Below are 15,462 nucleotides of genomic sequence, written 5' to 3' on the forward strand. Positions count from 1 at the left end.
TTGAGTAGCATAATAATTGAGCTTGATAGTTGTGAATTGATGTGAGTGTTATCATGCAAGCACAACGTTTACAGTGATAGAGTTTACGATTTCATAAACTGTCTCGCTATCAGAAAAACAGAAGGTTGCAGTGACAACTTGAGAAGTTAGAGATATGTAATGTAATGAGACAGGTGTAATGAGACAGAATGAGAGAGAGATGATTACCAACGCTTACAGGAATAGCAAATCTATTAGAAAAGCAGAAGGTGTTTTATGAGAGTACATAAATTGAGGTGAGTTGTGTTACAAATGTAATGTAGAGAGATGATTACCAACGCTTACAGGAATAGCAAATCTATTAGAAAAGCAGAAGGTGTTGTATGAGAGTACAGAAATTGAGGTGAGTTATGTTACAAATGCAATGTAGAGAAATGAAATATTGTAAACGTAGAAAGAATTAATGAATAGTATTCATAATTGAGATGAAACAAGAAGAGCAGTTCATAACGTTAGAGAATAGAAATAAGGTATCATAAGTTTCAGGTAATAGAGACATGCAAAAGTGTATAATAAATTATACTTATTGAGTTGAAATCAGATTGGACCTCCTCGAGCATTATCACAAACCAGTCTGTCCAATAGAGTTGATAGAGTGTATTCCATTATTCAGAGTTCTGAGTGTAGTGAGATGGATCTCGATCTGGTCTATGAGAAGCCTTCGAAGTGTCCAACTTGAGCGTAGAGGTACCTGAAACTTAAGAGGCCTGAGAAGTCTGATCGTAAGAGATGTAAAGTTAATCTGAGGTGACATGTATATAAATGAGAGTGAATACAAGTATATAAGCTTCTAATAGAGTGGTGTGAAATGTGAACTTGGTGCTAAAATTAGAGAAATTAAAATGTGAGTGATTGTCGAGGTGATGTGATTCACAGTGAATGAAATATCGATGCATTTTGAGGAGGTTGAAGCAGTTAGGTACATTGAGCACGTGGTTGATTGAGAGATTTGGAGAAAATTGAGAAAATATACATGCAAATATGATAGAGAGATGTAGAGCAGAATATTGCGAATGTAATTATGAGAAAATGCATAGCGATGGAGCGAATGTTGAGAGGAAAATTATGTAGAATGATATTCTAACGTGACACATGCAAAAAATGGTTACATTTTTTGTTGAGTGAAAAAGTACTGTACCTTTTTGAGATGTTGATCGATTGATAATTATAATATAAAATAATATTATTAGATTTGAGATGACTGAAAAAGTTGAGAGTGCACTAAAATTCACGTAAAGAATTTAGACCAAGTTCCAATTCACTTGAGCGAACGAAGAATCTAGGGAGAATGTATTGAACTGAGCAGATTCAACAGGTTCCACCGGTTTTTTCGAGCAGCTGATTGACAGCGATTTTAAGGTTACGTTCACAGAAGCATGTAACGATAAACGTAGTCACTGAGTTGCTAGAGATGTACATCGAGTGTAGAGATGGGTTAAAAATTACTCCAATTTTTAACACTACTCGATTGCGAAGGCTCATTTGAAAATAGTGAACCAGGGCTGCTATTCTCGAGCATTCGAAATATATGCGATCGTACGCATCGAAGAACGTTGTGATGTTTTTAACAGCAAATAGCAGAGTTTTCCAGAGTTTTACCAAAGCATTGTGTTTAGCCCATATGAAAGCACACAATGCTTTGGTGAAACTCTGGAAAACTCTGCTATTTGCTGTTAAAAACATCACAACGTTCTTCGATGCGTACGATCGCATATCGTAACTCTGGATGTGATGTTTTTAACAGCAAATAGCAGAGTTTTCCAGAGTTTCACTAAAGCATTGTGTTTAGCCCATATGGAAGCACACAATGCTTTGGTGAAACTCTGGAAAACTCTGCTATTTGCTGTTAAAAACATCACATCCAGAGTTTCACCAAAGCATTGTGTTTAGCCCATATGAAAGCACACAATGCTTTGGTGAAACTCTGGAAAACTCTGCCATTTTGCTGTTAAAACCATCACATCCAGAGTTTCACCAAAACATTGTGTTTAGCCCATATGGAAGCACACTCATTCATTCATTCATTCACTGCTGTATCCCGTTACCGGGAATAAATCTACAAAAAGAAGAAAAAAAAAATTGCGAGCAGACTTGTAATTTCTTAGGGCTAGTTACGACTGTGTGCCCTCCTGTGACTGAAGAGACCCAACCGTGACCTGCAGATCCTTCCACAGTCAGGGCACGGATAGTCACCAACCAGATCTGGCCGCCGCTGTATCCTTCTCGATTCTCCATTATAACTGTGTACCAAAGACCTCCACTGTGACCTGTCTAACACTAGTTGTCCCCAGCTATGATTGGCATTAACTAATTTTAGGGATTGATGTAGTGTATCCTTAAACCGCTTATACTGGCCTCCTGGTTTCCGGGCTCCCTCAGTGTATTCGCCATATAGAGCTATTTTGGGGAGTCTTGTGTCTTGCATCCTCAGAATGTGGCCGCTCCATCTGAGTCGGGCCCTCGTTACTTGAGTCTCAATTGTTGTACAACTCGCCCGTTGCAAGACTTCTGCATTCGAAACTTTGTGGAACCATCTGATGTGCATTATCTGTCTTAGATGACGTTGCTGCGTTTGCTCAAGCTGTTTAATATATCGCCTGTAGGGCGTCCAGCTTTCGCTTCCGTAAAGAAGCGTTGGGAGGACCACTGCTTTGGAAACAGCTGTCTTGGTCTTCAGAGTGAGGTCGTGATTTTGAAACACTCTTTCCTTCAGCTTGCAGAATGCCCGTGATGCCGAATTGATACGGTTTTGTATTTCCGTGTCTAGATTAGCCCTAGTATTTATGAAGCTTCCCAAGTATTTGAACTGCTCGACCTGTTCTAGAGTTTCATTCTCCAGGCTGATATCTGTTTGAAGGCTTTCTGGCGGACTTACCAGGATTTTGGTCTTGTCGGTATTGAGTCTAAGGCCTAAAGCTTCGTATATATGTTTATAGGTGTCGATCATTATCTGTAGATCCTCTGAGCTACTAGCGATGAGTGAACAGTCGTCTGCATATTGAAGTTCCGTGATAAACTTGGTACGGGTTTTTGCTCTGAGGCGCTTCAGGTTGAACAGGCCTCCATCAAATCTGAATCTTATCCCAACACCTCTTACAGGCATACTCATGTCAGCAATTATCGATACAGCAATGGCGAAAATATTGAACAGTAAAGGCGCTAATACGCAGCCTTGTTTTATTCCGGAGTTGGTTGAGAAATGGTCGGTTGTAGAGCCATTATGCTGTATTCTAGCGGTGTTGTTGGTATGAAGGCTAAGAATTTTTCGGGTACTCCAAGACGTTCCATGATTTTCCATAGCGCTCTCCGATTCGCCGAGTCGAATGCCTTACTTGAATCGATGAAGGCTGTATAAATCCTTGATTGTTGTTCACGGGCCTTCTCTTGTAGCTGTCGCAGTGTAAAAATTAGGTCCACCGTACCTCGATTTGGTCGAAAGCCGCACTGGGATTCAGGTAATAGCTTTTCTAATAATGGAACCAGACGATTAGCCATAATCTTCGAGAGAATTTTACCGGCCACACTAAGCAACGATATGCCCCTGTAACTGTTGCAATTTGACGTATCGCCTTTGTTCTTATAGAGGTTGATAACTAAAGCGTCTCTGAAGTCTTGTGGCACATCTCCCTGTTCCCAGATCTTGCGGAATAGTGTCAGGAGACTATTGACAATGTCTTCATCCAGGGCTTTGAATATCTCCGCTGGAATGCCGTCTAGACCAGGTGACTTATCATTTTTCATTTGAAATAGTAAACCATCATCAGTTGGCTTCCAAAGTAGACGGCAACATGAATCATGAGTTATGCAACGGAGGTGACAATTTCCTCGCCGTCAGCGTGGAATCGCATTATTCCCGAACTGACAAATTCAATTATGCGGGCAATAAACCGCGGGCGGCAACATCCGATCGGAACGAATTTATGATTATAATTTTCGTGGGATCTGTTTTAAATTTGGACCCATCTGGATCGGCGTTTTTCCTTACATAAATAACGCGACCGCGACGCACTGCCCGGAGAGTGTCGTTCATCATGCGACATAAAAAGGACGTATCGCGTCTATCTGAAATGTATTCAACGTTATGATTAATCGTCTGTGTAATTTGTGCAGAGCCCGGCTGGCTGTGGTCCCCCTCATTAGGAGACCCGACGCTGGAAGGACCCAAAATTGGGTTAATAAGGAGAGTGCTGCACTTCTTCTTGTCGGATGTCTCGACTTCATTTCACTCCCTCTTTAATTTCTGGGAACATGCTGGTCTGCCTACTTGTATAATTGTTTCGCACTTAGATCTACGAGAATCGTTCAATAAGCCATTAAACACTGCGCAAAAAAATTCGCATATTCTGAAAATCTCAATTTCAATGAAAGTTAACTCTACATTGACTTTATAACTTATTTTTTTTTGTTCTCTCGGGAAGGTTTTGAAGGAAACAAGACACATTAAATGGAAGAAAAATTCAGGATTTCACCGAATCTTATGTGAAAGAAGAGAAATAAACAATTTTCAAAATACTGAAATGCTGATAAGTGATTTAATACTTGGTATTTCCACCCCTTGCGTTAATTACAGCTCGGCAACGATGGTTCATACTCAAAATGAGTGATCTTAGAATGTTCTGATCTAATCCTTCTCAAATTTCTCCGAGTTGGATTCCTAAGTCATTAAGAGTAGCTGGATGATTTTCTGAACTTCTCAGCCTTCTATTGAGGTTGTCCCAAACCTGCTCAATCGGTTTGAGATCTGGACTTCTTGCTGGCCATTCCATTCGAGAGACTTCAACCTCTTCAAGGTACTCCTGAACGATGCGCGCACGATGGGGTAGTCCATAAAAATGAAATTTTCACCAATATATGGGGCAAATGGCACTACATGCTCTTCAAGAATGTTCCATATATACTTATCAGCATTCATAACTCCATTATCAACGACCACTAGGTCTGTGCGAGCAGTCAAAGATATTCCAAGAAAACCGTTGAAAGTGGATAACATATACATGCATAATTCTGATAAAAATAATTATCATTGAGAACACCTTCAGTTGTAGAATAAAATTGAGATCTCCATAATGTGCGTTAATTTTTTTGCGCCGTGTATTATCAGCATCATTACTTGATAGATATTTGTCAAAGTTTCATTCATATCCATTTCATAGTTTCATTTTTATTGTCGACTGAAGCAACCAACTTTTCTCAATTTGAAAAAGTGAAAAAATGGGCGGTGATAACACACTTTTATTCAAAAGGCTTAACACCGAAAGAGATTGAAGAGTTGGACTAAGTTAATGGCACATGTACACTTGTGTTTGCAACTGTTTGAACGTTTTGTGAAATAAAAGTAAACTTCATATTTCCTCGTATAATGCGCCGTTTCCGAGTAAATTGATGTACAAAAATTAAAAATTATCTGTGAAATGTTAAAAATTGGCTGAATACAATTATGTTTGAAAGATGCACAGATGTGTAGTGTCACAGATTTAGCTAGTTATTCTGTAAATAATTTTGTTTTTCCAGTTGTGGCACAGCAAATTATGAAAACTCAAAATGGCTAAACGAGGATGTATTCATATCTAGTTAGCCTAGATCAGTTCCATGAATAAAAAAAAATATTGCGTTACCATAGCAACGAACAATAACTCATTAGAAGTGTCAGTATCAAGTTTGAGTTCAAAAAAGTAAACCAGAGTTACGCAATAAATTAAAAGAAAGAAAATATCCACCGACATTGTGAAAATCGAAAAATTGGAGTATCCAGCCATCATCAAGTACCTGTATTTAAAAGGGTCAAGAGGTAAGCAGATGTATGAAGATATGCTTAATACCCCATGGTGATCAATGTCCTTGGTATGCGACGCGACAGTGAAAAATTGGACTGCAAGCTTCAAAAGAGGTAAATTTTCCGTTGAAAATGATAACCGATCGGAAAGGCCAGTTTCTGTGTCAGTCCCCGAAAATATCGATGCAGTTCATGACATGATTTTATCAAACCGTCGAACTGGGCTAAAACGTTTATCTGAAGCACTGAATATTTCATACGAACGCGCGTTCATCATATAGTTCACGTCAATTTGGACATGAAAAAAATTGCAGAAGCGTGTAAGGGTAGAAGCTTCGCGTTCGATCTGTGCTCGATTTGAAAACGATGTAGACTTCTTATCGAATTGTTACTATGGATGAGACTTTGGTACATTTCTACGATCCAGAAACAAAGCAACAATCGATGGAATGACGACACTCTGGTTCTCCAAGACTTAAGAAGTTTCGTGTCCAAACATCTGCTAGAAAAGTTCTTGCTTCACTTTTTTGGGATTCCCATGGAGTGATCATGATTGATTTTTTGGATAAGGGTAGAACAATAACCGGAAATTACTATTCGACATTACTGATCACTCTACTGTTTTGTTTTTGCAGGACAACCTCTCTCCACACATATCTGCTCATGTTGCCATGCAAAAAATTTGTAATTTAGGGTTTGAATTACTAGAACACCCCCCTTATTTTGATTTGGCTCCATCCGACTGTCATCTCTTTCCTCAACTGAAAAAAAGTTCAAAAAGTCGTAAATTTTCTTCCAACGAGGAGGTTATAAAAGCTGTGGAGTTCTGGTTTTGCAGAGCAAGAAGAAACATTTTTTTTTGAAAGGTCTAGAGACGTTGCAGGTTGGCTGCAATAAATGTATCTAATTAAGAGGAGAATATGTTGAGTAATAAAATATTTTGACATTGAAATTTTGTTTGGCTCTATAGTAGGCTGAGAATTTTTCAATATATCCTCGTATGTTTTTATCAGGGCCGTATCGGAAAAATGGTATAGGAAAAAAGTGTTTCTTTTGATTTAAACAATCTACTGTTAAAATATTGGTACGAGTCGAAGACTCACGCTGTAAATTGTTCCAAAAAGTGTTGCAATGAAGGCATAATACCGAAGCCATTTCAGAATAAAATCTAATCATGATGAATTTATAGGAGGTCGATAGCATCTGCACTTCGCGAGCGAGAAATATCATAATTTTTAACACCTGGCTTTTAATTTATGCCCGAACGAACTCTCCGGCCAACGACAAAGGCTCGTCATCAATTCATTAGGTCCTGAAACTTCATTAGGCCAGAGCCCTAGACAAAAAGCTGTCCTCTCCGAAATGATTGGAATGAATTGGGAGACTTTTAGTCGAGGGTTATACGAACCCTCCCTAACGAAGCAATGAAGTGAGCTTTGGAATTCATGAATTATTCAGGAATGATGTTGATTTCAGGCGAGGGAATTTCGGAACAATAAATTGCTGATTCCCGATGTAGTAGGGAAATTTTAGATATTTTATCTGACGTTTCTATACGAAGATTTGATCTTAAAGCTTACCAAACGCAGAGTAGTTAGTACTTTAATCGTTTCATTTTGACAGAATTACTTTTCTTCGATAAGTTGGATATCGGAAGATGCTCCTATTAATTGTTCCTTATTACGTTGCAGGTTTTAATATTTTATATATTTGTTTTTCCCTATGAGGTGAAGACCAATGAATGCTCATTCAAAAAAACTCCTTTCAATTTCTTTTTGAAAGGAAATGTTTGAGGAATTCGACAGATTTTCATATTGCTCGATCTACCTTCGGAAAGTGAAATTTGGGAATAACTTCGAGAATAATAAACCTTTGTGACAAATTTTAGCAGACCTAGGTTTTTTTTTAAGCTTTCTTTCTTCAGAATCAGTAAATTACAGCCCCGGAAAAATCATTTCTTATGTTTTTCGATTTTTACACCAATCAAAAAAAAATCTTTGGTATTATCGATCCCCAAAAAACGTCATCAGTTTGACCTTTTGTGTTCTACCTATAACACAAGGCCTATAACAAGGTGCAATGGTTAGAGGATTCAAGTTTACCAAGGAGAAGATCAGATTACCACAGATCCACTATATTGTTTTCACCAACTAAGTTACCATTCTTTGAAGCGTGAAACAAACCACTAGTTGTACTTACATCTGAATAGTGTTTCGATTTATCATGGATCTCCCAGATGTTAGGACATTCAATTCTAAACCACTAGTTGTGTTTATAAATTCATATTCCCAAATTTTTGAATTTTATTGTATGCTGTAAGGGTGAATGAAAATTTCTATTATTATTTTATCTCCATGATTCAAGTGATTTTAATTGCAACAATTATCAGCTTGGTAGTTGTTTTAGCATATACAGTGTGTTTTTAAATGTGACAGAAGGTAGAACCCATCAAAATAAGTCGTTTAACCAAAAATTTTCTTCATAAAATATCCAAGACAAAATTTCATTGAATTTCAAGTATGGGACTGTGGAAGGTGACTCCAGCATCGCAAAAACGAAACAAAACATAAACAAATGGCTGGACAATGAATGAATGGTTTAGTACCAAGTACCAAGTTCATCGGTTTAGATGCATCAGGTCACTTTCGAGAGAATCATAATTGTTATATCGTGCAATTTAGGATGAAAAGAAAATTAGAAAATCGAGGAAGTTTCTTGCAGGTGTTTATGTTAGTTATGTTGAAAAAGTGCAATGAAGTTTCCCCATTTCATCCCATTTTTACGACGATGGTTGGAATGTTCAAACAAGAAGATTGTGATGCCCATTGTGAAAAAATTCGTGAATAATTTAGACGAATTTTATTGGTGAGATTTTGAAGTATTATTTTATTTTTTACACTTGTGTTCTAAGTCTCTTCTGTCAGTTGGTATCGATATGAGCCATTTCACAAAATCTAAAAAACAATGAGAACAATTCGGCAATCCTAAGTTTCCATTTTCATTACCACGTAAATATCGAACAAGCCAATATCCTAAACGAAACCACATGGTCGAATCAGGAGATAAGTTTTTTCCCACTGCTTTGCGATAATTCAGCTAACAAACGGTCTAGGGTCGTATAAGGATCTATCATTTTCAATTTTTTTTTCGACTTTGTCATTTTGAAAGTTTTGTATAGGTGATTTTTGGTGAAAAGCCTAATTTTGACCAGTTCTACCTTCTGTTGAAAAAAAAGCTTCACCTTCAAATAGACCCTGTAAAGTTTCGTTCAACATGCCAAAATTTACTGCTTTCTTAAAGAATGGCACCATAGTAGAGATTTCATATATATATGACGGGACATTATCTGAGTATTTTCCGCACTTTAGAGCAGGATATCCCTCGTTATCCACTAAATAACCAATAACTCCAATCCGGAGCTTCATTTTACTCATATGGGAACGTTCCTTCCACCAGTTCGAAAAATATGCGAAAACTGAGACAACAAAGTTTTGAATAAAGTTATAATTCAATCCCGAAGAGCGGAGAAAACCGCTAAACGCGAGGGTTGAGGCCGTTGAGGGTGAGATAACTTCCTGAATAACCTAGTTTGGGTATCTTTCGGTTATTTTCTACATTGTGGTGCCTTTCTGAAAGGAATAAAATGAATGATACTTGGAAGTTTTGATATGAATCTGCGTCAACAGAACGAATCTTACGGATGGCGTGAATATCAAACGATGTGGGTATTGTAAGCAAGTTAGTCGCTATACAGGGGTTCCGAAATTAATACAACAAAATTTGGTGGCAGATTCTCGAGACAAAATTTTAATGTTTTCACTGAATTTGGTACACAGGAGTTTCTTGATATGTGAAATCTCATCTCATAATACTATATTTCGTCTAAAAACACTTTTAACAGCCCCACAATATGTAGAATTCCCTGAAAATTGTTAACTTGTCAGAAAGCCGATTGAATTGAAAACATTTCTTGCCTCTTGCAATTTTTTCATTCAACGCAAGGTTTTTGAGAAAAATCTAAAGATGTGATGTAGGATTTCATAATGTTTTAATTCTATTACAGTATTACAGTATCTAATCGAGTAATAGAGTGGTCAATGGTTACAAATTGGCGAATGCGTTGAACGATTCTACTATCTTCACAACTCTATAGCGCAAATGTGTCTTATATTTTATGAAGGATCATCTATAGCTGCAATTTTTTTGTTGATAGAGTCAGATGTTCGCTCAAAATAATTATTCAATATCTAAAATTTGGATCATGACTCTCATAAAAATATGTCTGATGTTTACGTTTCATCCTCTCCGATTTTAGTATGAGTAAATCTTGAGAGAATTTTGTAGTTGACCATCATGTAAGGAAAAAAATATGCAATGCAGTATATTGGATGAAAAGATGGATTTCATGAATTTCCTTTTTTAGTTGATAGGTATACCGTTCTTTTTTTATTTGAGAAAAGATCAAACGTTCGACCTCTTCCTCAGTGGTTGACATATGTTTCCAATTTGAGAGACATCATTCGAGCAAATTTGTCAGTACTATATGTGTATAAAGGGCAATTTTGCAATTGGATACATTGACACTTTTCCTTTCAGGAAGTTACACGCTACAAGTATGAAGAAAGGTTTATATCAACGATTTGCTCCGGCTTTGAACTATGTAGTTGTGAATTCCTGGATGAAATGTGTCACATGGCTTCACATAAATTCATCCGATATAAGAACCTTGTGATGGAAAAATTGGAGTTATTAGTTGTGAGGCCATATCTATCGATATACTCGTGGAATGTTATTTATAAGATGTTACCTATTGATTTTTTCAAGTTGTTCAAAATTGAGGGTGTTATGATTTTGTCAAAAAAGAGTAGTGGACTGTATGACAAGATAATTGAGTTGGAGATGAAATAAAAACATTTATCACAATCATAAAATGAATATGTCACCTGCATGAAGCTAATACAGTAAAAGCAAACTAATATTAACAACATCTATAGACTCAGAGAGACGTTATTCAACTAAAAACAAGAGATCGTGTAGAGCAGTTCAAAGTCACTTGATGTCAGACTTAGACGTTGAGGAGTTCAATAAATTCAATAGTAACACAACGGTTACACAGTGACAGAGCAATCAATTGAAAATTGATTCGGTGAAACTACAATGTCTAAGTCTGATCATCAACGAGAAATCGATACATTAAATATGAGTTGATCAATAAGTATAATGTAAATATGAGCAGAACAAGAATCGCACAAGTTAAATGAGAAGCAAAAAATTAATGGAATTGAGAAACACTAGAATATTAAAAATAATATGAAAAGGGCATTGAATTCTAATTAAATGAAAGGCTCAATAATCATTAATTAAATGAAAAGAACAATCATAATTAATCTGAGAAGAACATAGTATAATTAATATATATTGCGTTGGTCTTGAAGAGTGTAAAAAGTTATCATTGAATTCAACATTTACAGAGACGAACTGCCTACAAGTATGCAAGATTAGAACGTTCATCAGAAAAACAGAAGAAACGATTGATAAATTATGTGAAGAACAAGAGAGTACTGACAAAAAAATCACTAATCGTTGATTTTGAGATGTGCTGAAGGCTGAGAAAACTAACATGTATGTTGAGTTCGATGAATGAATATGGAAAAGAATCAATGAGAGTACAAGTTATAAAGAGTAGATCATACCAAATGAGTACACACGAGTACTCGAGCAGACCTTCCAGGGTGGAGCCTAGGTCGAGAGTGTATCGAGCAATATCATTGATCGTTGAACCATAGTTGAGGTGTTCACATCGTGTTCTTAGGAAAACTACTAAATCCAGGGTCCACCCTGGAGAATATGAGGATTCATTCATCTGAAACTCGACAACAGTAATTAGTTACATGTACATAGAGGTTATCATAAGAGTTGTCTTAAAAAATGAGTAAACTGATTTTAATAAAAGAGAATATCATGAGCAGTCAATAAATCAGAAATCATTATTATTGAGAAAGACTTGGGAAGTTTCAATCCTAGTGCTAAATACCCATTTTCATGTGAGAAGATTTAGAGAGGTCTGAAAATCTATGTAAATTATAAAGTACAATAAAATACATAGTTCTGAGCAGACATATGATTGATTTTACTCGAATTGACATATTAATTGAGCAGTATTAGGAAGAATTATAAATCTGTTCGAAGATTCTGAAATAATTCACACGTGGGCACATTTCATTCATAATGAAAAGAACATGAAAATGGTTAAATTAATAACTTTGAGAAGACTGAGTGTACATTACCTTTCGAGTAGAACAATTTAGCACTAGAATTGAATGAGAAGACTAGAGAGAGAACTACTTAAAATGAGGTGAACAGTTGAGAGAAGTTTCACAACAATCTGAGTGAGAACATTTCAGAAGTGGATTCAACAAAGTGAACAAAGAGAATCATTAAGGAAATGTGTAATGTGTAGTTTTACGCTTCTGAAAATAACACGGAGAGTGGGGTTGCTGCGTCCCACACTAATTTTTTTCCCACACTCATCTTCTCCTGTAATGGTAATCCCATCAAGTATTAGAAGAAATAGAAGTAGTAGTAGTAACAGTCGTTTATTGCAAATATATACATATAAGCATATAAGCAATTGGCCATCGACCTGAGGTCCTTCAGCCTATAAATTTACACTTTTATATAGAAATTTTACAATTATATATTAACATAAAACATTACCTAATTTGTTTATTAGAGTCTCTGTTGGGTGTTTTCTAGTTGAAATGTTTACATCTTTATGATATTGGGGGATCACTTCTTCTAACTCTAACAATCTAGTATAAAATTTTTTATTTAGCCTATTGAGCCTCTCCTTGATCGGCTCAATTCCTGTTGCTGAGAAAAGCAGGTGGTTTGGGGGATTATGCAGAATATTGTTAGGGTGCCTCATTCTAGTGATGGTCCTCAGTGCTGTCGTTTCTGCCACCTCCAGATTTTTAATTGCTGGGGCTTTGCAATTGGCAAACAGTGGATGGGCGTATTCCAGTAAGGGTCGACATATAGTTTTATATATTTTTGTAGCACTCTTTATGTTGATACCCTGTTTCTTATAGGTTAGCTTTGCAAAATATTTCGCTCTAGATATGGTCTTTTTTTTAATTAATCTTGTGTGTCTGTTGAAATTGTACCTGTTATCGATTTGGTATTTAATTGATGGGAATGGTGTTACAGTCGTACCATTAATGATTATATGTGGTGATCCATGAGAAATTATGTGATCGAAGATTATTAGTTGTGATTTGGCTGGGTTAGGTGTTAGTCTCCATTTAAAGAACCATTTGATAATGTCATTTACCAGAAGCTGTAGTACCTGCATGCAAGTCTCTAGAGATTTCTCGTGAACAATCAACGTTGTGTCGTCCGCAAATTGTAATATGTATTTTTTCTTTGTGGTCTTAGGGTAGATGTCATAACCATAGAATTTGTATAGTGTTGTGGAAAGTGGAGATCCTTGTGGTGTTCCTTGCTCAGGAGAGAAAGATGTTGAAAATGAGTTATTTTGACCGTCAGCTTTCTGTTTTCCAGAAACTGCTTGCAGAGTTTTATTAAGATAGCAGGGCATTTTATTTTGTTCAGTTTGAAGAGTAGTCCGTTGTGCCACATGCTGTCGAATGCTTTTTCTATGTCCAAACACAATGCTGAAGTTTTTAGTTTACTGAGAGTAGCATTTTGCACATTTGAAACCAATATTGTTAGTGGGTGGTTTGTTTAATTCCTTTCCTTGAAGCCAAATTGGTAATTGGGAATGTACTTGTTTAAATGTTTTTCCAGTATGGATTAAATTATTTTCTCATAAAGCTTTCCCAGCAGAAGAAATACAACTTTCATTTTTTATCATTTCAAATAGCTCGGTCGGTTTATTTAGCATTTTCGTCAAGAAGTCACATTTACTCCCGGTAATTTTGAAACGTTTCCAGTGAAGGTCTATATCCGTTAGCGACGAACCCGATTCGCCTCCGAAGTAGACCCTAAGGTGAAAAAATAATTTGTAGATTCGTTTACATTTCGCTGCACCTCAATTTCCACTTCCCGAAAGCTTTCGTCTTAAAATGATTCGATTTCCAATTCTGTATTTTCTCTTGAGAGTGAAAAAATTTCGTTCCGTGGACGACTTGATGAAATGCTCGCTAAAAGTTATATTCGAGAGGCGCGTAATTTGATTTTATTGGTTCCGTTCCTTGAAAAACGTTTTAGCGAACTTTTGATTCCATTTCCGCAATTTCTAATGCGGTTCCGGTGGAGTCATACGGTTCGGTTGTTCGAGCGTTTGCGAATGAAAAAAACTCTGATACTGATCTAAGCCCGTTTTGAAAAGTTGGGAATGTTTCATGCACCTGAAGCGAATCGAATCGAATTTACGATCATAAATGGATATCGCCTTAAGGCGGGTGATTGATAATAACCAAATTAATTTAGACACCCAGTGATAATAGCTATTTATGTAACAAGTACATAAATTAGGTCTTTATGGACGAGTCCAAAAGTTTATGGCAGAGCGAGCGAAGCGAGCGAGGCCAATAACTTGGGCAAGCCCATAAAGCCTAATTATGTACGAGTTGCATACAAAGCTTTATGTTGGACTGCAATGCAGAAATTTTATTTTCTGAAATGGCTTATTACTGAAAAACATTAAGTGTGCTTTTGATTTTCTTACCGTTCTAACCAGCGACCTTAGCAACCTTAGTAAACACAGTTGTTTACCTCCCTAATTTTGTGACAAACGTCATAATACTCCAAAAAATAGATAGTGCTAGAGAAGAAAGCGTAGAAAATTCAGCCGTAAGCGCCAAAGAATCTCTCTTACCCACTAAATCTAAAAGTGCTTATGAAAATATGTATACGGCCTATAACAGTGGTGTGAAACAAAGAAAATTGTAAAATCGACAGAAGACAGTATTCTGGCTTACTTCAATAGTGAATTGAAAGCTCAGAAAAGTTCTTCGCTATGGACTATATAGATGAATCGAAAAGTACTAAAATATAAGTGTTGGCACCATAATATTGGGCCAGGAAGTAGTTGATTCTAGCTTCAAGAGTATTGCAGATCGAAAACTGTGCTTCCAATTCGAGCTCGACTTCCTCAGGCATGCATTTTTATAATGACAAAGAATGTGTTTTTAATATTCACTACCACCCTAATGTTTAGAATAGTAATTCATGATTTTGTTTTTAGGTCGAAGTAAAATTCTTCTTCCTTGAATGAAATGTTGTTTGCATCTAGTATATTTACTTGACAGAATGATAGTGACAGTTGAGTCCAATAAAGTGTTGTCCAATAAAGTAGTCAATTATGGACTCTAAACGAATTCATAAATAAAGTGTTTATGATGCAGTCGAACATAAAAAATATTACATTTTGAATTAAACTAGCAAACCACCATCACTCAAAGTATTAATAGAAATACTACCGCGTTGAGGAAGAAAAGATGCTGAACATGCTTTCGATCTCTTTCGACTTCGTCAGAACAACATATCTCACACCTCGACGGAAATGGAATTAATTGATGGCCCCTTTATTCGATGTCAGTAGACAGTATGGTACTGGAATACACCCCAGCGACATCTGACAGGGAACGAAGACCAACCCAATTCACTATCCTTACCTTGAAGAT

The 15,462-nt window shown here is 36.5% G+C and overlaps 1 protein-coding gene across 1 annotated transcript in view; it reads left to right on the forward strand.

Annotated features, from left to right (window-relative positions):
- The window catches only part of LOC123322851 (frizzled-2), a 350,497-nt gene that overhangs the window by 69,334 nt on the left and 265,701 nt on the right, over positions 1–15,462 (forward strand). The gene's annotated exons all lie outside the window — the stretch shown is intronic.

Source organism: Coccinella septempunctata, chromosome 1 (genome assembly GCF_907165205.1).
Source record: "Coccinella septempunctata chromosome 1, icCocSept1.1, whole genome shotgun sequence".
Taxonomy (NCBI): domain Eukaryota; kingdom Metazoa; phylum Arthropoda; class Insecta; order Coleoptera; family Coccinellidae; genus Coccinella; species Coccinella septempunctata.